General features: G+C 46.4%; 1 long non-coding RNA gene across 1 annotated transcript; it reads left to right on the top strand.

Moving 5' to 3' along the window:
- Positions 1–1,376: 1,376 nt before the first annotated feature.
- LOC120369149 lies at positions 1,377–5,781 on the top strand. The gene is made up of 3 exons (XR_005582954.1): positions 1,377–1,584; positions 1,663–1,745; positions 5,675–5,781. It is a non-coding gene; the product is annotated as an uncharacterized LOC120369149 (long non-coding RNA).
- Positions 5,782–23,529: the final 17,748 nt, after the last annotated feature.

The following is a 23,529-nucleotide window of genomic DNA, read 5'->3' as shown; positions in this document are numbered from 1 at the left end:
GACTGTGGTCCTCCATTTAGCCCCAGACCAGTGACAGCACATACAGAACCAGAGCCCATTTTCCCCACTCCCAGCCATATATATGCCTCAACCCTGAGGCGGAAGGACGGGAGAATAATTCAGGCTGCATCCTCATTCAGACATTGGCCTTCTGCTGGGACCGCCACTTACGACATGAGCCTGAAAAGGCTCCCATCGACTTCAGCGGGAGTTGGATTACACACTTGGTGCCCTTGTGGTGGAGTTCTTAGTGACATGGCACATGGATGGGAAATGAACTGAGGCTACATAGTTAATTGCGGCTATTTATTATCTATAAGCCCCCAAAGAGCCTTTAGATGGTAACAATTTTGGGTCCCTTTTTATCTGGATCTGAATTTGTGACCTACAGGTGACAGGTTTTATGTCCCACTATCTGAGCCATCCCCCTTCCTATAATTATGGTAGGTCACTTTTCATCCCTCCCTAGTAAAAATGAATGTGAAACCCCTGCTTTATAATGTGTTTGGTTTTGAGATTTGTTTTGCTTTCCTGTTGTTTGAAACTCAGTGGTTATTATTTTCTTGGTGTCCCAAGTAATCACTTAATCTGCTTGTGCCTGTCTGTACCTCTGCCTGGCAGGTTGGTATGTACAGCCTGTTTTGAACAGGGTATTAACAGCACTATTGTATACTGTATATTGAATTGCTAGTTTGGAAGAAAACAGAAACAAAATAAAAGTCACAAGTGCAGCAAGATGCCTATAGTACTGGTAGCCCATGGGAAAACCAGATATATCCTCTTATTGTCTGAGCCGCTAATAAGAGACCTTAGCAAGTGAACAAGTTACGAAAACAGGTATCCTTCCTTAGAGAGTAATAGGATATTTGCATCTGATGTTTCCTGTAGCATAGCACAGATTGTTTTTGCTGATGGACAAGTGAGAAATAAGACATTTTTACAGAAAGTGGAAGTACTGGTACAGCATGTCTTATTGTCCTTCTCTGGCAGAACATATTAAATTCATTTTCCATCCATCCCTGTAAATAATTTTCCTATAACTGCTACTATTTCAGATACACTGTAATCTGTCCTCTCCTACGTCAGCTGCATTGTTGTAATCCCCCTCCTCCTATGTCAGGAAAACTGTAATCCTCCTCTTACGTTAGATATGAGCTGCATCTCTGACATTTTCAATTGCATTCACCCTAAGTCAAAGAGAGACAAAGGCATACACGGAGAGTGAGTACTAATTTCAAGACAGGGATTGTATGGAATTGGTTGGGGGGGGTTGTTTTATTTTTTTCTTTTTGTATTTTTAAGATAACGAATGAAAAAATGGTCAGATGTACTTTACCATGTCAGCAGTCAGCTCTCTTCATTCACGGATTGGTTGAATTGATTCACTACATCGGCAGAACATGAGGAGCTCAGCATAATTTCCTCATGGCATTGAGTCCTGCATCACGCATAATTACACACATTTTCAGCACATAGCCTGTGATCTCAGGAGGAGAAAATAACTCTTTAAAAAACAAGTCTCTACAGTCTCGCTCACCTAGGACCCAACCCTGCAATCCCATTGGTGTCAATGGCACTACTCATGTAAGTAAGGCATTGCAAGATCAGGCCCATAATTTGTGACTGCAGGACTGTAATAATCATTTTTATTTTTTTGACTAGGTAGACGTGCAATGCATTACAATTCAAAGGCTTCATCCTGCCCACAGTTACACAGAGGAGTAAAACTACTCATGGGTATAAATGTTAGTATGATAAGACCCCAACTTTCTGAGAAAGCCAAGAATACAGTCACTGTGGTATTGTGATGGGGTATACATACGGATGGTGCGCAAGAGGTCACATTTTGTGAAGGATGCTATTTTGTAGAGCAAAATGGTGTCTTCTGTGCATCGTGACCTCTCACATGCAATACATGCAAAGTGATGCTGTGCGAAGCAAAATGGCATCCTCTGCACACTAGGGTATGGCCGCGACCCCATCTGCTGATGGCATGGGATTGTGTCCCACCATTTGGGAACTGCTGCACGTGGTGCATCTGCTGATTGCGGATTTGAGCCGCAAAGTACTACCGCCAACCCAGAGACTTGAGCACAAGGGGTTATAGTGAGCTAGTGCTCTGACCATTAGGGGACCCCCCCTTCCTCATCATGCAAGCAACTAAATAAAGTTATACACCAATGGGTGATCCAAGAAATATAAAGCTTCTTGCTCTGGCGATGTGGTAACATGTCTGAGACTGCCGTACCGCTACACACTGAAAAGGATACAAAAGAGGCAGTGATTTTTTTTAAAACAGGTGTTACTTTGGGTGAGGTGGAGGAAGGGGTATGCAGTGTTGTTGTAACTGTGTCAGTCCCAGGATATTAAAGAGAAAAGGGAGTTGAGGTAATACCTTGTTTTGGACCAGCTTCTGTTGGGGAGAGACAAGCTTCCAAGCTTACACAGAGCCTAACTGAAAAAATTGCATTTTACTTCTGAAGTGAGAGGCCAGCCTTTTGTGCTCCATTTAGCAATGCCCATACCACTGTTCCACAATGGACATTTCCATGGATCACACAGCCTTGTGCAAACATCAGACAGGCCTTATTTCTTTCATGGGGTCTTAATTTTTCAGGGCACTACAAGTCAGAAGAAGGTTCAAAGTTGGTTCCTAATTTGTTTTTGTCATTGTTGTAGTCACAGCCGTTTAGATGATCAAAATTATGGTTTTATTTCCCTACTAGTTTTGCCCTTTTCCATTTGGCCATTGTCACTAACCTTACTGTCCCTCCTCGGGCCCATAGAAAGAAATGAGTAAGGGCCTCAATTTTCAAAAGCGGCTAGTGATTTTGGATGGCCAAGTTTGAGACAACTTTCAGAGGGCAGGTGTCGATGCTTCTGAAAATCAGACCCCTTTAACAAGTCTCAGGTTGAGCCCCTCCAAAATCACTAGTCAGTTTTGAAAATGTAAGCCCAGGATACCAGAGTTTGAGCCATTGATTCTTTCCCCTCCCCACCAATGGTTGAAATGAAATTGAATTTATATAGCACAGCTTTTGTCTAACAAACCCCAGCTTCATCCTGTCGGATGTCTTATTCTGAGACATCTCAGTTTGTTAGCCAGCATCATCCATCGAGAAATTGTGTTGGTTAATCTTCAGGACTGCAAATATGAGCCAGAAGGGGGAGCACAGATTGTCTGTTGTGGTCCACACAAAAATAGTGGACCTTGCTTTGTTTTTCAATTCAGCAGCAGCAAAGTGAGAGATTTAAAAAAAAAACTCTCTCATGGGGGGAGAGGAATGTTTTGTATTTTGAGGGATATTCCCTCTCAAATTAAGACAATTTAAAGGTAGATCTCTTTTTTTTTGGTTTGGTTTGGGGTTTTTTTGGCCTAACTAGCCTGGTAGCTACCCTTAAGAGGGTTACCTTCCATGGTGAAGTACCTTTAGGTGTGTTACAAAGCAGGTATCCATGAAAGTTATCTATTTCAGTGGCATTTTCACTCTCGGTGTCCTTGATGTTATTAATTTAACCAGGTCATTCCTTTAAGAGGTATTCATTTTAAGGGATTTCTCTGATGCACCTGGGTCAGATTTTCAAAGGAGCTCAGTACACAGCAGCTCCTGTTGAGAACAATGAAGAGAACATTAGGAGTTGTTGGCTGCTGAGCTCTTTTGAAACTCTGGCCCCTTTTTCAGATGCCTAAATGGAAGATGAACTCAGGAAAATCTGGCTCATAGTTTTTTAACAGATGCAATCTCCCTTGTATAGGGCATTTTGAAAGAGATGCTTTAGTTCAAACAAGAATTAATTCAGGGAAGTCCTATGGCCTGTGTTATGCAGGAGGTCAGACTAGACGATCAAAATGGTGCCTTCTGGCCTTAGAATCTATTCATTTCAGTGGGGCTCTGGTATGCCGAAAGACTTTGTGTTCTGCCTTTCAGAAAGGAAGAGAGAAGCATAAGAAAAAAAAAAGATATTGATTCACTTGAGTCTCCAGCACAGAACCGCTTCTGGTGAAACTGTGTGTGGGTACAGATGTGCATTAGCCTGTAACTGCAGATGGCACTCCTAAGTCTCTTTGATGGTAATGAACTGAGATTGAAAGAACTGGTTTTAATACAGTGTGTAATCTGGAAGGCTTGGCCCTACAGTAAATTCCTCTTACTTCACTGTTTGCCGCTAAAGAGCAGCCTGACGGCAAAACCTTCCTACAATCTTATTTTGTTAATGACTATGAGATTCCAGATAAGCAAATCAATACATGTTATGGTGCATTCTTTGACAGCACTAACGTTTATGGTTGTTTGTAATGCGAAGTCAAACTTAACCTGGGAATCAAGGCGTTATCACTTGAGCAGTATTGGTAAATAATCTCTTCAGCCAACTGAGCAATTAATTACTTATGATAACAAGCTGACGCACCACAAGGTATGTGTGCGGCATTTGTGTATGCTAATCGGTGCTTTCCCTCATGGGCTCTTTAGCAGGTGTTGGAACATGATGTCATGTAGGGCAGGCTGTGAAACATGTAACTGCAGAACTATTTGGTGTTGTAAATAAAGTAAAGTAGCTCAGGAGAGCAGGCTGGATGGTAGGAGGTGCAACCTCCTATTGCTGCAGGTTTGTTTGGTTCAGAAACAGGGGAGAGCAGCCTACAGGATGTGTGATAGGCAGCCAGAAATCATCTGACAGGCCAGTTCACACCTCAGGCCTGTCATAGGAAGGGCAACAACAGGAGGGTTTTCTTTCAAAGATTCTTTGTTAGGAGAGGTTCTGCAAACCTGTGTCAGATATTATGTGCTTGCACACTAAGTTTGTTTAGCAAATAGAGGGTCCGGTATTTCATCTTGTATGCTCAGTGTGACAGCTACGGCAATTTCCTGCAATATCTTTGAAAAACCTTATTGAATTAACTTAAGTAGCTTTGGAGTCCATGGTATTAAAAATGCAAAGTTTATGTATGATTGTGGGCCTGGATGTTCAAAGGGCTATTTTAAGCAATGCATCAGACAAAAATGAATTGGTCACTTGGTAGAGCCTTTGCTGGAGTTGGGGTGATCTCTGGTAAGCTTATTATCATGCATGAATGTTCATTTATTGTTTTAATATGTTTTCTCTGTAATGTGTTCACCTTAAGAATAAAAGTGCTTGCTTAGAAAGGGCTATGTGGTAATTTACACCTGTGGGCAATTATAATCTCGGAAGAGAAAGCAAAGTATAGACACAGGGCTGCTTAAGCAGTTTGACTTGGTGGCGAACTCACAGCGTAGGCAGGGAACTGTGGAGCCTGGAAAAATCCCAGACAGGAGAGAGAGAGAGGGAGAGACACAAATCTCCACCCAAGAAACGTTATGCCTGAGGAGCCAGGAGCTAAGAGTGGGTGTCTTTGCTGGACTATGAGAGGGAAATGCATGTGCACTTGTCCTGAACTGTGACACACATATGCTACAATGGAGTCCACTGGGTAGCTATGTTTTTATTGGCTAGCAGTATCTGGGACTGGATACAGATGGCAGAAGAGCTTGGGTGGTGCTTTTAATTCATACATTGCAGGAAAGGTCTCCAGAATCATAAAACCATCTATGCTAATTTACTAACCAGGGCAGGCAATGAAGCTGGTGATAAACAAAGTGGTCAAATGTGCAAAAGAAACATATAGATACATTGTTTTCCCCTTCCCTTCCAGTTCTAGTGGCCTCTGGAGTCACCCATTTGCTGAAAAATTCTTCAGCTCCTGCTGCTGGGCATGCATGAAGTACTGCTGTTGTCTCTCCAGCAACGAGAAAAGCCCTGTTGATACCTATGGTACGTAGACTAGGAGGATAGTGAAAATCAGTACTGACAAATTGGAGGGGAGGGGAGGGTTCTCCATATTTCTGTGTGTGTGTTTGGTGAACGATGGGAAGATCACATTTTAGTATTGTTCAGAAAATGCAGGCATAGGTGCTGGAACTAGGGGTGCTGATGCACCCCCTGTCTTGAAGTGGTTTCCATTATATTCAGGGTCTACAGTTTGATTCAATGGAGCGTAGCACCCCTATTATACAAATTGTTCCAGCAGCCTTGAATGCAGATGCAAGATGCCTTTTCCTGTTCCTGGCTCTGCTATTGACCTGCTGTATGATGTCATTTCTCTTCTCTTTACCTTGGTTTCCCTGTTTATGCACATTTTACAATCATTCTGACCTTTCTCACAGGGCTACTATTTGTATAGCACTTGGAGAACCTGGCACACATGTAAGGTATTCCACCATGTGACAGCGTATTCCCCTGCTGGGTAAATGGGCAGAAAGGTACTGTGACTGTTCAGATTTGTCAGGTGGCAGAGACACTGGCAGAAGTTGTTAAAATTGTATTTTACTGCTTGCCCGTAAGCCAGCTCTGCTGCTTGACAAGGACATACTGAAAGAAACATGCAGCTGATCAGGCTTCTGCTTCCTAGGGACTCACTTCTGGGAACTTTGACTGAACTCTTTACTGTCTGGGTTCCCAACAGAGCCCCAGCCAAGGGCAAGCTCAGGAAGGTCTGGCTTTACTACTGACCATGCCAGATCTTTCCACAAGGGCAAATCCTGTCCCCTCCTCCTCGGCTGCCGAAGTCCCTGACAGTCATGGAACTGGTGTAGTTGCACTGTGTGAGTCAGAGGCAGAATGCCAGAAGCCCACGCACCCTCTGTGCCAATGAAGCCAGCTGTGCAGCAGGTCATTCTGCGCTACTGGTGGGGGTCGGAAAGGGGGCAGGGGAGAGAGACAGGGCAGGCATTCTAGAATGACATGGCTCAGCCAGCAATTCTTGCCTCCCTTATAAGAGAGAAGCACCACCAAGAGCACAAGATACATCAGCAGTAGTGGCCAGGCCACAGAGCAGCCTAAGGGGCAGGAGTCTTCCACCCCCTTTCCCCCCCCCCTCACCCCCCACTCCTAGGTAATGGAGATGTGTGTTGACCCCTGTGGTTTCCTTCTTGATCCAGCACATTCTCCTTGAAAACCTTCACAGCAGGTCTTGAGTCATTCAGTAGCCCTGGAACCAGGAGAATTGGTGCACATCAGCTCCCAGGAAGTAGTTTTGATTAACTGCATTCTGTCTACCTAAGAGTTACCCTGCAGTTTCTAGTGGATATAATATTCTTTCTGACCCAAACAGCTGCCTTGTGTTTATGCACACTGTACAACAGCTGCATTGCACTGGTGGGGAACATGGTTCCTCTAACTTGTAACTTGGTTTGGAGGCCTTTGGGATGAAAGGCCATATTGTCAAACCTTGACTATTCAAAAATGCCCCCACTGCATATTAATTGTGCTGAAAATTCCCTTAGTGATCCAGAGTAGGGTGATCCAGCGACATCCCAATTTTATAGGGACAGTCCCAATATTCAGGGCTTTGTCTTACATAGGTGCCTATTACCCCACGCTCCCTGTCCTGATTTTTCATACTTGCTATCTGGTCACCCTAATCCAGAGTCAGTGTCCTTCATTACATTTGGATAATCAAGATCTGACTTTAGGGCAGATGGGTTTATTAGCATTTCTTCTGTGACTAGGATGCTCGTTCTAGCTACTCCTGCAATCTCCATTTTTAGGGTGTATGAACACAGAGCAAAGACAACAGAAACTACAGCATAATTACTTGGTAAACAGGGGCAACAGAGGCCCTGTACTCCTAATACTTTAATCTTCATGAGCTTTTGGCTCCAGTGTGCCATACAGGGAGTTCACCAGAGGTAACTGCAGAAGTGATATGAAACTGCACACAGTGTCACAAATTGTGTTGTTTTGAGCGTTAGCTTCAAAGGCTGTACTGTATTTCTGCTTAAGCAACACCACATAGTCAGTGGGGTCAATGCAGCTGCATTACTGATCCTGAAATAAATATGAAGTGTCTGCAAAATTTGGCAGAGCCTTGTTCAGAGGATTTGGATAAGACCTGGTAGTACTCTAGGTTTCCCTAGCAGTGGACATAGTGAGGCTGGCAGGCTGGACTGCCCACCCACTAGGTTAGATTTTCTGCTTAGTGATCAGCATTAAGATCTAACTGTAATTAATTTCATGCAGAAGTGTAATTGAATCATGGAGATCTTCTCTTAACACTGTGATCCCATCCAGTAGCCACCTTTCCCCTCTCCCAACTCCTGCTGAAAGAACTCTTAAATCAACTAAGCATGAGCCCACAAAACATTTATTTACCAGTTCAGTAAACAGCAACAAACTTAAAGCCTGAAAACATGCTGAATAAATAGAGAATTCAGACAAATAGGTAAGAAAAAAAGCTCCTACTGTCCCCTACAAGAGCCAGGACCCAGCCAGGGTCAAGAGAGTGACACTAATCTTTAAGGAAAGGAAAACCCATTCTGCTCCCATGAATGTGAGACTATGTGATCGTGGCTTTTTCTGAAACACTGTCTTTACAGTGGGAACAAGTCTCTAAGCTCAAAGCTTTGCACTCAGCTGGACTGAGAATTCTGCCAGAAGCACACTGGTTCTCAGAGTGCACTGTGTGGATCACTGAATCACTTAGGACCTGATGACTCCCATGAACTTCAAGGAGCTTTAGATCAGGCCCATAATGAGGGGAGAGAGAGAGAGAGAGAGAGAGAAAGAAACTGAAAACACATTGAATATTTTCCTATTACTTTTCCATGAAACTAATTGCTGTAGTCGTGACATCATCAAGAATGGGTAGGGAAGTGGTTTGTGCAGTAGCGGAGCTACCTACCAGATTGCCTGAAGCTGGCCCCAGACCCAGAGTGATGCTCACATTTGAATTACAATGTCCTTTGCTTCCCTTCCAAAACATTCCTGCACCAGGCCCCATAGCATTCTGATTTTATCACCCACACTCCTAGAGGTGGCGGTACTGTTTGGATGCACTGCTTGCTCCATTAATCACAGGTTTGGTTCCTTCCAGCTCCTGATTCACTCATAGCAAAAGCACAGTATTTTGCTTTCATGCAGCATTCTGCAGAGGTTGTTTCCCTTTCCTTTCTATTACATTGTAGCTGAACCATTCATTTGTGATAATTCAGTAAAAAATCCAGTTAATTGAACGTACCCAGAGATGCCAGACACATTGAGACCGATATGTGTTTGATAACCTTCAAATGCTACTGGGCACCAAAATACAGCCGGGCGGGGTATAATGCAACAACCCAGAGAACCTGGGAGGTAGGCTACATTAACCTGACATTCTGGTAATCAAAATTGCACACACTTTCAGGAATGACCAGTCCTAATCACCCCAGTATCTTCCATCTCCTATTGCATACCAGGACTGTGTGTAACATGTTTTATCGGTGTCACAGTTACAGAAGTTGTTCCCTGTGGCAGAAGCCATGTCTTTTAGGTACAGAGCCAAGCACACCATTGGTGCGCAATAAATAATACCATTTAACCAACTGGCATGTTTAATGTCTAGAACACCAAAGTCTTGAGTCAGGGAAGTGAAATGCACCAGGTGTGAGGGTGGAGTGGTGGTGTCAGAGTTGGAATCATAATAGGAATAAGCTCCAGGAATGGAAGAAGTATCCCTGAGACTGAATGAAAGGCTGCTCCTGAGTGCCAACTTGCTATATCCCCACTGGCTATTTGTTGTTGATAACTGAGGGAGGGAATCCAGAACCCCAAAGGGTGGATTATGTTATTACCCCCTTTAACTCAAGCATCTAATCAAAGTTTGGAGCTCTGTAGGGAGGAGATATTTAAAGATGGAGTCTGGTACTTTTGATGGAATTTTATTTATTTGCAAAGAACGTATTAAGTTCTGTTACCACAGGAGGAACCAACCAGCAAACCAGGGCCGCAGAGAGGATTCAGGGGGCCTGGGGCAAAGCAATTTCAGGGGCCCCTCCCTTAAAAAAAAAGTTGTAATACTATAGAATACTATATTCTCGTGGGGGCCCCTGCGGGGCCCAGGGCCTGGAGCAAATTGCCCCACTTGCCGCCCCCCACCCCCGGGGCAGCCCTGCAGCAAACAGCGTCCTTGCTCCCAGCACTGAAACTCATTCAGTCAGCACCCTCCAAAAGCTCTCTCTCACTTCTCCCTTCCCACACACCCTTATCTAAAGACAATAACTGTGAAGCCCTCCGCCTACATGGTCAACGTTTCTGGGTGAGCTCATATACCCTCTTTATCTCAGGGTGCACTGCTTAGCTGTCTCTTACAGCTCTCTCTTAAATGAAGGGGTGCAGGTCACAACAGGTTAGAAGTGGCTTGCCCAACCCACAATGTTTGGCCACTGGCCTGCATTGGCAGTGACAAGGAGTCACTCTGCCTCAAAGGGAGCATCAGCGCTCCTTGGGAACACAACACACCCACAGCTACAGCAAGGTGAAAATTCTCAGCCAAAGCTTGCTTTTTGGGTGGAGGGGAGGGGGTTGTTTTGCTTTGATTTTGGGGGCCAAAAAGTGCAGATTTGGTTCAACAAACATTTCAGTGTTGACTTCAGTACATTGTTTTGGTAAAAAATATATATATTGTGGAGATGTCCATAGTCTGACACTTCTGAACCATGTAGATCTTTTAGACTAGATTCACAAGGAGATTAGGCACCATTTATCAAACAGGAGGTGGAGGTGGTGCTCCACCCTTTACTGCCAATGGTTAGCATACTGACATCAGATGTGGGAAACGTGTTCATATCCCCATTCTGGAGCAGGGTATTGAAGCCAGGTCAGGTCTTCCATACCTCATGTGACTGCCTGAACCAAGCTATGGGATGTTCTGGGGTGGGTCTTAATCCCTCCTGGTGGAGCTGTTCCACTTTGTATAAGTATTCATTGGAGCAGGGACCAGAACCCAGGTGTCTCTCCCATCCCTCCCAGGTGAGTGCCCGGCCACTCGGCTGTAGAGTCAGTCTCACTTTCTGGTTGCATGCTATGAAGGGGTTTAAGAGCACACATGTTGCCTCTGTACTAGGAACTCCCAAGCACAGGGGCTAAAGGTCTGCCTGAGTCTTACATGAGGCAAGCAGGAACAGGGAAAGCCTCTTTCTCTCCTCCATTGTGCTCCACTATAAGGACCAGACTGCATCAGGCCAAAGCTCGTTAGAAGCAAATATTTGTCAGGTGAAAGAGAGGAAACCTGTCAATGCCCAGGGAAGAGCACACAAGCTGCAGGCTCAAAGCACACCTCGCCAGAGAGCAAACAGGAGAGACACATTAACAATATGTGTGACTTCGAACCTTGAAGCTTTTGGCACTTATTTGGGACAGTGGGTGCTTTTCATTGAATAAATTGCAACATGATAGCAACCTCTAATGTCAATGTGAGAGTGGGCGGGGGAAAGGGGACAATCAAGAGTATACTAAAGAGAATTTAAAGAGAGAAAAGAAAGGAAAGAAGCAGCAACATGTGAACCAAGCACAAGAATTTTCACAGGAATCAGCGTTTGGCTATTTTCTGTTTTCCTTTGGGAAAACTTATTTGCCCAGCAAATAAACAGACTGCTCACAAGGAAGTCTGATCATTAGTTTTGTTAGGCAGGGGGGTTATTTTTGTCTTGTTTGGGCATGAGAGGGGAACAGATAGCACTGGAGTAGAGGTCACTGATGAAAAACAAGTTGAACAAAGTGAGTTTTGAGGAGGCATCTGGAAATTGCTAGGATTGCTTGGTGTACAAAAGTAAAAAGGCTGTTCTAGTCACAGGGAGCAGCATGAAAAAAAGTGTCATGGAGGCATGAGTGTGAGAATGTGATGGAGAGAAGGTAAGGAAGAGAGAAGTATGCAGAGGACTGGATGAGAGAGGATGAGTAGGAGGAAAGTCAGAGCTGAGATGTAGGCAGGGGCATGTAGGCAGATGCAGAAGGAAACAGAGCAGAGTGCCAGTGGCGCAGATGGGGTTGACTGGAGCAGCAAGAGGGAAGTATGACTTCAGCTGAACCAGTTTCGATAACCTGGAGATGGGAGGCCAGGAAGGATGTGGTTACAAGTCTAAGTGATGACTCACAGTTTTAGCAGATAGGACAGAAAACGTGGCTTGGCTTATGGAAAAGTTATGGAAGCAACATGACTGGCTGCAGAGGGAGAAGGACAGAGGAATCAAAGATGATCACAAGAGTATAAGCCTGAGTGCCAGGACAGAGGAAGCAGTTATCAGTCAGAGAGAAAGAAAGTTCAGTTTTTGACATGTGTAGCTTTGAGAAATCTGTGGGACATCCAGGAAGAGATATTGGAGAGGCAGGACCATGGATGTTTGGGCACAGCTCAGGGGTAGAGAAGTGGACTTCTGAATCACCAACATACAACATACTGGTAGCAGAACTTGTGGGTGTGGATGAGGTCACCTAAGGGATATATGCAGAGGGAGAGGAAGGAACAGCACTGAGGAGCACTAAAAGAGAGTAGGAGGAGAGCCAGGAAAGTGAGATGCCAAAGAAACACATGAAGAAGGCCAGAAACATAAGGGAGGTGGTATTGTTCAAGGCGACAGGGAGCAAGAACAATTAATACAGAAAGAGTAAGCTTTTTTGGCCTGGGTAGAAGGTGGTCCTAGGGTGACCTTTGTGAGAAGAAGGTAGAACACAGACCAAAGTCCCATGAGGCGAGTGCTGGACGCTGTAGTGATGGGAACAAACAGCTCACTCAAGGAGCTTGGTAGCAAACTGGAGGGAGATACAACAGTAATTGGAGAGGCTGGTTGGGCCAAGAGAGGATTTTTTCAGGATCAAAAAGACAAAAGCATGCTTCAAGGATGAGAGAAAGGAGCCAAAGGAAAGAAGCAAAGGATAAGAGAGGAAGCAGTTGAGGACAAAAGGTAAATAGGAAGTGTGGGCAACAGATTAAGCAGAGGATTTAAAGATGTAAAGCAGGGAGATTTCTATCTCAGAGAGGAGCTAAGGAAAGGGAAGGTGAGAGGAGGAAGAGGCAAGGATTAAGAGTCTTGCCAAAATAATCTTAACTTCAAAGTAATAGCCAAGATTCAGGGAAGAGTAAGGGAGGAGAAATTTTTGGAGAGGGGAAAGAGGGAGAGTTGCCAGGGCTGGCGATGTGAGAGCTGTCCCCCTGTACACCCCCTGGGCAGCAGGAGGCATCCGGGGAGCTGTGGAGATCCCCCTGCCCCGTGGCAGTGGCTGGGGAACTGCTGGGGTCCCCATGTCCCACTGCTGCAGCGGTGGTGAACAGCGGGATACCGCCCTGCCTGCAGCGGCTGGGAGCTGCGGGATACCTCTGCTGCCCATGGCAGCTGAGAGCTTGGGGGCCGCTGCCTCAGGCGGCAGGGTACCTTACAGCTGCCTGCCACTGTGGGAGGCAGTGGGAGCCTGCAGCACCCAGCCACCAGGGCTGAAGTCACAGAGGTCTTTGGAAGTCAGGGATTCAGTGACTTCTGCGACCTCCGTGACAAAACCGTAGCCTTACTCATAATCCAGCCTGTTTCTCCCCAATCCCCGCTAGAGAACTCATTACACAGTGAGAAGCCCCCTCCACATTTTGAGAGTTGCCCTGCCAAACCCTCTGCCAGCCATAGTACAGGTTTCCCTCCACAGAGCTCTAGGTAGCTACCATTGGGAACTGGTGTCTCAGCTCATGAGGAAACTCATTGTCTCTGGCAAGCAAGAGAGCATTGCTCACTAGTTGGACACGGTTCCTGCTTTCATCCAGTCCATCACTTTAGCGCAGGAAGCACTTGGGATAGGAGCGGCAGCCACACAAAAAGCCAAGTGTACAAAAGCAGCAGCTAGAAAAATGAAATGCAGGAAAATACAGAGAAAGACCAACCAAGACAGTGTCAGAAGACCTGCCTGCGCAACTGGATCAGGAGACCTGCTTAAAGCTCAGCTGAACCCTGGCCCAGGTAAAACAAGCTTCCACTTGGTAGCAACTGTGTCATTAGCACAGTTTACGGACACAATTAATGTCTTACCTATGCTATATAAAGATGCCTTGCTTTGATCATCTTAGGGAAGAAGTGTCATCGCTAGTTCCCTTTGATCTTGTCTACTCTAGACTTGTTTTCTGGACGTTCCCAATTTTTCCTACCATCCGTGCATCTCTACCAGTGGTAGCAATGGAAAGAGAGCAAGTGCAGACAAGGTGCTGCTGGCTGCAGCTCTTTAACGTCTGCGGGTGATCTAGGCTTGTTCAGGGCAAAGTAAGTGAACACAATAATTAAAATGCCAGCAGCCTCCTGGAGCCTCATCCACACTATTGCTCTCTCCACTACTATCAGGCCTGGCTCTGAAGCAGTGGTAATAACAGTGGGGAAGCCTTAGGAAAACTGGCCATTTTTAGGGTTGGAACCTCAGCTGGCCATTTACCCCAGCTGAGGTTCCAACCCTAGATTTAATTAATAAGCGTGATCAGACATTTTTGATGTTTAGGAAAACAATTCTTGTCTAGAGGGTGAAATTCTGGCCCCACCGAAGTCAGTGACAAAACTTCCATCAGCCTCAATTGGACCAGGATTTCCCCCTATATAGTCATTATATATATATGTATATATATATCATTATATATATGTATGTATATATATATATATATATATATACACACACTAGTGAGGCGAGATGGACCCACTACCAAGTTGGTTAAAAGAAAAACAGTATTTGTCATATTTGTTACAAACTGATTGTGATTAATGTGGAAATAATTCTAATTATAATAAAGTTAATGGACCAGATTTTCAAGGGGGTAAATCAGCATTACTCCCTTGGCTTCAATAGAGCTCTGGCCATTTACCCCAGCTGAGGTTCCAACCCTAGATTTAATTAATAAGCGTGATCAGACATTTTTGTCCATGAGAAGCAGTTGAATTTGAATTAGTATGCTAATGAGATTATGAACATAGATATTAGTTATTGTATTTGATAAACACAGGCTTGATCCTACAATGAGCGTCACACAAACTGTAGTGGAGGAACACTAATCAATATTCAAGGCGGATCACAATTTAGCAGGCTAAAATGACTCTCTCTAATTCTTTCAAGATTCTTACATTTTAACATTGTGAAGTGCTTACATCTGACATTTAATCAAAACAAGTCAAAATATTCATGAACAAACAGCTATTAAGGAAACAAGCAAAATGTTCACTTTTTTAAAAAAATGAAGAATATAGTGTGCATATTAAGTACTTGTGGGCGGTTATTAAACTGCTTTGAAATCAGAGTCCTGGGGAGGGGGGGAAGCTACATTTGGCTGCAAAAATCCAGTTTCCTGTAAAGAAGTGTGCTTTGATGTGTTTCGTTTTCCTGGAAAAACATTATTCAAATTGGAGCACTCAGAACATTTGCACAAGAGTATTTGCAAAACACTACAGTGTTGTGTGTTGTACATTGTAAATACTGATGTTGATTTTTTTGGAGGAAAGATTAGAAAATCAGGGCCCAATCCTGCTCTTATGAATGTCTGTGGGAGATTTGCCAATTACTTTTATTGAGTTGCAAACAGAGAATTTTAAGTCTTGAAAGTGCTTCATAAATTCCAAGTTCTAAAGAAAGCTGTAAACTAGTTTTAAGGTTTAAATTGTCTTAGAGGGAGGAAATGAGGAATGCTTCCTCACTGGTTCCCAAGTGTTATGAGCTAGATCCTCAGTGCACCTGCACTCCATGTGTGTAAAGGGAGGAAAGTGATTTTAAGCCACCTCTGTGCTCCCTCACCACCTTTGGCCCTTGATGGAATTTAGAGCAGACTGAGGGCTGCTTTCAACTCTGCTGATGGATTTCCACTCACAGACAACCTGCCAACCTGAAGCATATTCTCACCAGTAACTGCACACCGCACCATAGTAACTCTAGCTCAGGAACCAATCCATGCAACAAACCTGGATGCCAACTCTGCCCACATATTTACACCAGTGACACCATCACAGGACCTAACCAGATCAGCCACACCATCACCGGCTCATTCACCTGCATGTCCACCAATGTTATATACCGTATTTTCCGGCGTATAAGACGACTTTTTATACTAAAAAACAACTCCCAAAAATCGGGGGTCGTCTTATACACCGGGTATAAACAGCTTCGGCTACATACAGAACGTCCCTGTGCTGATACTGTATGTACCCCGCTTAGCCAATCCCGGCAAGCGGTGTATTCTATTAATGCATACAAAGCCTGCTCGGATTGGCAAAGGTTGTAATAGCCCGCCTCTCTGACTCAGCCAATCTGAGCAGGCTTAATAGATGACACCGCTCCCGTGAACGCTCCGCCCTCCTTCTCCTCCCCTTCCCCGGCTTCCCGCGAATCAAATGTTCGCGGGAAGCCTGAAAAAAGGAGCGGGCAGGTAAGCCGGGCGTGTGGGGGAGGGGGCGGGACGGCTCCTCCTGGCCCTGGCCGAGCGCCCCAGCCCGGTCCCAGCCAAGCACCCCCTGCTCGGGCTGGTCCTGCCTGCGCGGCTCGGACCTGGCCCAGCTCGGGCCCCGCGGCTGCGGCTTGGGCCCGGCCAGGGGAGCCGGGCCCCGCGGCTGCGGCGCCGGTCCCGGTGTCGGCCGGTCCCGGGGAGTCGGGCCCCGCGGCTGCGGCTCCGGCTCCGGTGTTGGCCGGGCCCGGGGAGTCGGGCCCCGCGGCTGCGGCTCCGGCTCCGGTGTCGGCCGGGCCCGGGGAGTCGGGCCCCGTGGCTGCGGCGCCGGTCCCGGTGTTGGCCCGGGAAGTCGGGCCCCGCGGCTGCGGCTCTGGTGTCGGCCGGGCCCGGGAGTCAGGCCCAGCGGCTGCGGCGCTCGGCTCCGGTGTTGGCCGGGCCCGGGGGGTCGGGCCCCGCGGCTGTGGCGCCGGTCCCGGTGTCGGCCCGGGGAGTTGGGCCCTGCGGCTGTGGCGCCGGTCCCAGTGTCGGCCCGGGGAGTCGGACCCCGCGGCTGTGGCACTGGTCCCGGTGTCGGCCCGGGGAGCCAGGCCCCGTGGCTGCGGCTCCGACCCTGGCCCCCGGCAGGGGTAAGAGGCCAGGGCCAGGGCTGGGACTGGGGCGGGGGAGGAGGGGTTGGATCGGGCAGAGGTTCTGGGGGGGCAGACAGGGGATGGGGAAGGGGGGGTTGGGTAGGCGCCGCGTGGGAGTTCCTGGGGTCTGTTGGGATGGTGGTGGATGGAGTCGGGGCAGTCAGGTGTTGCCTCGGAAGGGGGGGTAGTCTTATACGGCGAGTATAGGCCAAAACCTATGTTTTAACTGGAAAATTAGGGGGTCGTCTTATACGCCCAGTCGTCTTATACGCCGGAAAATACGGTATGCCATCATGTGCCAGCAATGCCCCTCTGCTATGTACATTGGCCAAACTGGATAGTCCCTACGAAAAAGGATAAATGGACACAAATCAGATATTAGGAATGGCAATATACAAAAACCTGTAGGAGAACATTTCAATCTCTCTGGACACACAATAGCAGATTTAAAGGTAGCCATCCTGCAGCAAAAAAACTTCAGGACCAGACTTCAAAGAGAAACTGCTGAGCTTCAGTTCATCTGCAAATTTGACACCATCAGCTCAGGATTAAACAAAGACTGTGAAAGGCTTGCCAACTACAAAAGCAGTTTCTCCTCCTTTGGTTTTCACACCTCCACTGCTAGAAGAGGGACTCATCCTCCCTGATTGAACTAACCTCATTATATCTAGCCTGATTCTTGCTTGCATATATATATATGCATATATATGTATATACCTGCCTCTGGAAATTTCCACTACATGCATCCAACGAAGTGGGTATTCACCCACGAAAGCTCATACTCCAGTACGTCTGTTAGTCTATAAGGTGCCACGGGACTCTTTGCTGCTTCTGCTGATAGAGCTATGCAGGATGGCAGGAGACTTTGGAATGTTTCCTGGCCTCTGTACTGCTGTGGAAGTGCAGAGTGGCCAGAACAGGGGCCAGGATCTGGCTCTACATAACTCAAAAGAGTTTGTCAGAAGGACCATAAGAAATGGCTCCTATCTGGAAGGCAGAGGAACATCAACCACCTCAGCAAGGTGAAAGATACACAGTGCCTTTTGAAATTACCCCTCATCACTGAGGGAAGCTAACTCATTAATTATGTAACTTGAGTTTGTTTCCAGTTATTTTATATCAGGTTCAACTTTTCATCTTAATGTTAAAAACAACGAACGTGGTACAGTATTTAAAATACTTGATCAACTTTACCCTTACCTAACCAGTTTTGATAAAGATAGAACAGAAATGTTATCAGTTTTCCTCTCAAACAGATGAGACTGCTGATTTTGTAAAAAAAAAACCTTCAGCAGAACCCTTTCCCACCACAACCTCCCCCGTCCCCCGCAAGTCCATATATGGGTGTGGATCTCTTTTCCCTAGTGATCCATAACATTCATTGGGGTTTATTCATTTTCATACTGACAAGACTACCTGGACACCACAAGTAGAGGAGAGGCTGTGCAGTCTGGTGATGACCGCAGCGTACTTTGTTAAGACATCTGCTATTGGTTTTGCATAGACAGCTTGGTCAAAAATCACTGACCTTCTCTCTGCCTCGTATTACCCATCAGATCAATGGAGGGTAATTGCTACCTCATGAGGGAGTTGTGAAGCTGAATTAATGTTTGTACATTGCTTTGAAATCTTTGATTAAAGTGCGCAATATAATTGTCGTCTCATGTGCTAATTCCAACAGTGAACAGTTCACCAACAAACCGACCTACGTCAAATTTAATAAATTCAGGCTTAATCCATCCGTCAGAGCAGTCTAAATATTTGTGATGCTGAGTCATTAGGCGTGTGGCCTAATGATTGATTAATCTGATCTTTTTACGCCCCATCAAAATGAGCCTGTCCATTCAGCTTGAGACTGACAAGGTGTAAGCACAGCACAGACAACCAAAGAGGGACATGGCACTAGTAAAATGAAGCAGGCTCGCTTGTAGGCTGGGGCCCTTCTCAAGGGGAATAGGTAATAGATTCTTCTCTACTGCTGGAAACAGCAAATCAAGCCTTATCAGACTTCACTGACCTTATCACAGACAGAAAAATCAGTGGAGTTCACTACCAAATTAAAAGCCCCACTGCACTTCATAGCCTGGTACATCTGCAACAATCAGCGATATACAGAGCCTGAGGCAAAAGACAACTCCACTGTTGTCCGTTGCATGTGTTTCTCCTGGTCTCAAATCGAGACAGTAGCATATAAACAATCACGCGGAATGAGCCTGTCCCTCTGGTTTCCAGCCACTCTTGGTATACCCACCCTATCTGCTCAAAGCCTGAGACTGGGGTTTGAGATGAGTGGAGTGAGAGGAGCTTGGGGATGTGAATGCCACTCTCTCCCCCGAGGGTGCAGGGATGCTGTGCAGCCCCTTTGTCTGCCGCACCCTCTCCCGTTCTAGCCTCTGGACTGGCACAGGGACTGCAGCCCCTTCAGGCCAGCTGTGTGGGGATAGAGATTTTTCACTGAAAGTTTTCCTGCCTCACTACATCAGTCAGAAAATATTTGATGTTTTGAAACACCCCATTTCATTTGATCAAACCCACCAACTTTATTTATGCCAATATTTCCAAACTGAAGTAGGAACTCTTTTATTTTTTTGGTCAAAGTTCCTGCTATTTTGCCCTGTTCCAGGATGAAAACAAGTGTTGAAATATCAGAGTTGTCTGCAGGACAGAAATGCCATTTTCCAGGACAGCCCTAGTGAGGGGTGTTGGGTCCTCTGGATCCCCACAGGTGCAGGTCTGCAGTTCCTTTCCTAGCCACTCACCACCCACTGCCATTGTGGTCCTCTGCCTTAGCCAATGGGGGCCCAGCACAGAGACAGTTTCCCTGGCATGTAAGGGGTATGGAGACATCCCTGCTCAGCCAGTGGTCTCCCCAGATCAGCCCCCCCGGTAGGTCTTAAGTTGTGTGGAGGGCCTGTGCCAGCCTGGGGTTGTTTACTGGAGGGTGTCAAGTATCAGGGGTAGCCGTGTTAGTCTGTATCCACAAAAACAACAAGGAGTTTGGTGGCACCTTAAAGACTAACAGATTTAAAGCTTTCATGGATAAGTGAGGTTTTTTATCCGCGAAAACTTTAAATCTGTTAGTCTTTAAGGTGCCACCGGACTCCTTGTTGTTTTTATGGGAGGGTTCACTAATGATATCAATAGCGCACATTTATATTTAAAGTTGCACGTAGTGGTGCAATGAAGGGGAACAAGAAGAGTGGGTTAAGTGTGTGGAAGAGTGCCCTCCCCAGCTCCCTGAACTGTTTTTCAGGTCCATCCTAAAATGTTTGGATTGGCTCAGCTGGCGTTCTTTGCATCAAGAATATCCCAGCTTCGGAGGGAGTTTCAGGTAGGTAAGGAGTGCAGAACCAAGCCCTAGCAGAGCTCTGCTAAGTTTTCAGTCCTCTAAAAAACTTCTGTCCCCTCCCCTGGCTTTTCACATTCCAGATTTGAAAAGAAATGCTTCCTTTGTGGCGCTCGCATTCAGCTTCAGTTCCCTACTCAAAAGCAACCACTAGCATAAGAAAGAACAGAATGCATAACCTGGAGGTGCAGAATGATCCCAGTAGAATCCTTAGGGATAGCAGTTTCCGCCTCTGTCCAAGGTCAGGTATAGTCAATAAGCTTGCCTTGTTCAATGAGGGAACGGGTCCAATACTACACACTCCCCATTACCAACACAGCGTCTGACTTTGCACAGGCCACACCCAGGATGATCCATTTACTCATTTCATCAAGGTCCTGCATGGTATTTTGGCACCACCGCTGTGTCCAATTCAAGTGCTGGTGCTCAGAGCCTGCTCCAGTGACTCACTCAGCTTACCTTGGTGTGACAAAGTGGGTGAAGCACCAGCTACACTGATGAATCAGAGCAGGACTCAAAACAACTAGGAGTTGGTCTTGTGCCAGAACTGCCCAAACCAGGTAACTCTGATACAGAATCCAGTACAGTACAGTATCCTTCAAGACTAAATGCAAAACGGTCTGTTTTCAAAAGCTATCAAAATTAGAGAAAATCACGTGCCAAAGTTGTGTGGACCAGGCCTCAGTTCTTGCAGAAGAGTCAAAGTAGTGCAGCAGAAGTCTAGTAAAATGAATGCTCTGAAGCTATTGACAGTTTTATAATGGCAGCAAGTCTTACACTGTTAGATGTTGTCTAAACTACATTTGCCTCCCTTCGCAGCCCAGTGTTCATGGTATTTCAATCTCCACCTTTGCCTGGTAATATTTGTTAATGCAACAGCTTCCAGTATAGCACCTGTGTCCTCAGGCTGACTCCTGTCCCTGCTGACCTCTGACAACAGGCTTATTTGATAACCTCTGGGGTTGGCATGAGGTTTACTTGGTCCTCACTCAGTGCAGGCAGCTGGACTTGATGACTTTGAGATCCCTTCTAGCCCTACATTTCTATGAGGGCACAGGAGAAACAGCAAATCCATCTGCTGCTTGGTCACTTGATTGCCACTGTCCTAGACACTGGAAGTATGGAGAGAAGTTAGCAGTCCCAGGTTTTACAGAAAGCAGCAGTGGCTACCTGATCAGGGAAACAGCTACAACCTTGTTTTATACTGAAACAGCATGTGCCACCTGCTGATTGTACTTTGCTGCTTCTGCTTTCCATTCCTCTCACGTTCCTGCCTCTGCATTTCCTCTTCCCCCTCACGCTCCAATTTCTCCCCAGTTCCTCTTTATAGGACCCTTTATTTCTTTCTCCACTATTTGCTTTTACTTGGCCACTGGCCTTGGTCTCTTGTTATAAGGAATCATCCTTTCAGGAAGCCATTGTCCTCGCTTCCTAATGATTTCATGTCCTGTCCTCCATGTGAGAGTTCTTTTACTGGCCCATACAAGTTACTGAAGAGCCCAGTGCCCGATTGCGGTCCCATTTGTAATGCTCTCTCATCTGACAGACACGTGTGAGGGCAAGCAATCTGCTTATGCCAGACTGATAATGTCCTGAATGAACTTGACTGCATTGAGTTAAACCTTATTGAATTAGGTTTAATCAGGGGTGAAAGTAAGTTAAGGTACTTACCGGTACGCAGGGGTCCTGCGCAGGCAGGGAGGGTCCCCGCCCCTTGGGCAGAAGGGACGGGGCCTCAGGTGGAAGGGGTGGGGCCTTTAAATCCCCGGGCCCTTTAAAATCGCTGTCGCTCTCCCAGGGCTCTGGTGGTGATTTAAAGGGCCCGGGGCTCCGGCTTCGGTAGTGGTGTCCGGGAGCCCCGGGCCCTTTAAATCACCCTGGAGCCCCATGGTAGCGGTAGCTGTGGCGGCAGCTGGGAGCCACGGGGCTCTGGTAACAATTTAAAGGGCCCAGGGTTCCAGCCGCTGCCAGGAGCCCAGGGCCCTTTTAAATAGCCTGCCTGGGGAAGCTGCCCCCTGCCGGTATGGTCGGCCGTGTACTGGCTCTTGCCGGTATGCCGTACCAGATTGTACTAGTTTACTTTCACCTCTGGGTTTAATACCTTTGGGGCGTAGGTCCAATGTTAGAGTTGGGGGTGATCTCTGGTAAGCTTAGTAGCATGTCTGTAGGCTCTTTTTTGTTTTGAATATGTTTTGTCTGTAGTGTTTTCATCTTAAGAACAAAATGGGCTTGCATAAAAAAGTTGTGTGTTAACTATAATTGTGGGTAGTCACCTTATTAACCATCTCTGAAGAGAAAAACAAGTAGGCCTGCTTGGAGTGGGGGGGTGGGGCTGTCTGTGCTGGGAACAACACAGTGAGGGCAGAAAACAGCAGCTTGGAAATATCCCAGTCTGAAGGGAGCAAGATGTGGATTTCCACCTAAGAAAAGCAGCAGCTGGGGAGCTGGAAGGCTGAGAAGGGATGTCCTTGTTGGAACAGGGAAGGGAAATACAGGTGCAGTTGCCCTTAACTATCAGAGGGGTAGCTGTGTTAGTCTGGATCTGTAAAAAGCAACAAAGAGTCCTGTGGCACCTTATAGACTAACAGACGTATTGGAGCATGAGCTTTCGTGGGTGAATACCCACTTCGTCAGATGCATTGCCTTTAACTGTTCCTCCACTCTAATGCCAGCACCAATGCTAATCCCTGAATCTACCAGAAAGTGCATGTGTGAACAACCACCTGTTTGAGAAACGTCCCCTTTGCTCAAGTTCGTCTCTGTAATGAGTTATGTTTCACAGAGCCGTAGAGCAAGGCACCACTGGTTGCTCTGGTACAAGGGTATCCTGCACCATACCAGAAGATGCAACTCCAAGGCCTGAACAGGAGGTTTGAAATACCTTGATTCCCTGGAACCACACGTGCAAGTCCCATCAGGTGCTGACTATTCCCCTTCATTCCTCCCAAAGTAAATAAAGAGCATCCCATACAGTAGAGTGGGGCAGGCCTTGCAAATACGACATTTAAAACTGGGTCTTCTTGCTGAGCCTGTAGCCTACCCTTATGATCAATGCTATGTGCTCCAGTTTTCTTGGCCACCATTTCAGCTCTCCCTTGCCACCATCTGAATGGCAGCTTTCAGGGGTTCTGTATACACACGTGGTGTAAAGCACTTTCAGCTCGAAGGTGCCATGTGAAGCTAGAGCATATTATAATACCACATGGTGCACCACAAGACAGAGCCATCAAGGCAGTTTTCTCCCCATATTCATTCATTCCAACACCCCTTGCAGACAGGGCTAGATGACACTCCTTCACAATGGAATGCCATTCTAAAGCACATTTCAA

Source organism: Mauremys reevesii, linkage group 1 (genome assembly GCF_016161935.1).
Source record: "Mauremys reevesii isolate NIE-2019 linkage group 1, ASM1616193v1, whole genome shotgun sequence".
Classification (NCBI taxonomy): domain Eukaryota; kingdom Metazoa; phylum Chordata; order Testudines; family Geoemydidae; genus Mauremys; species Mauremys reevesii.
This window is presented reverse-complemented; position numbering and strand designations above follow the sequence as displayed.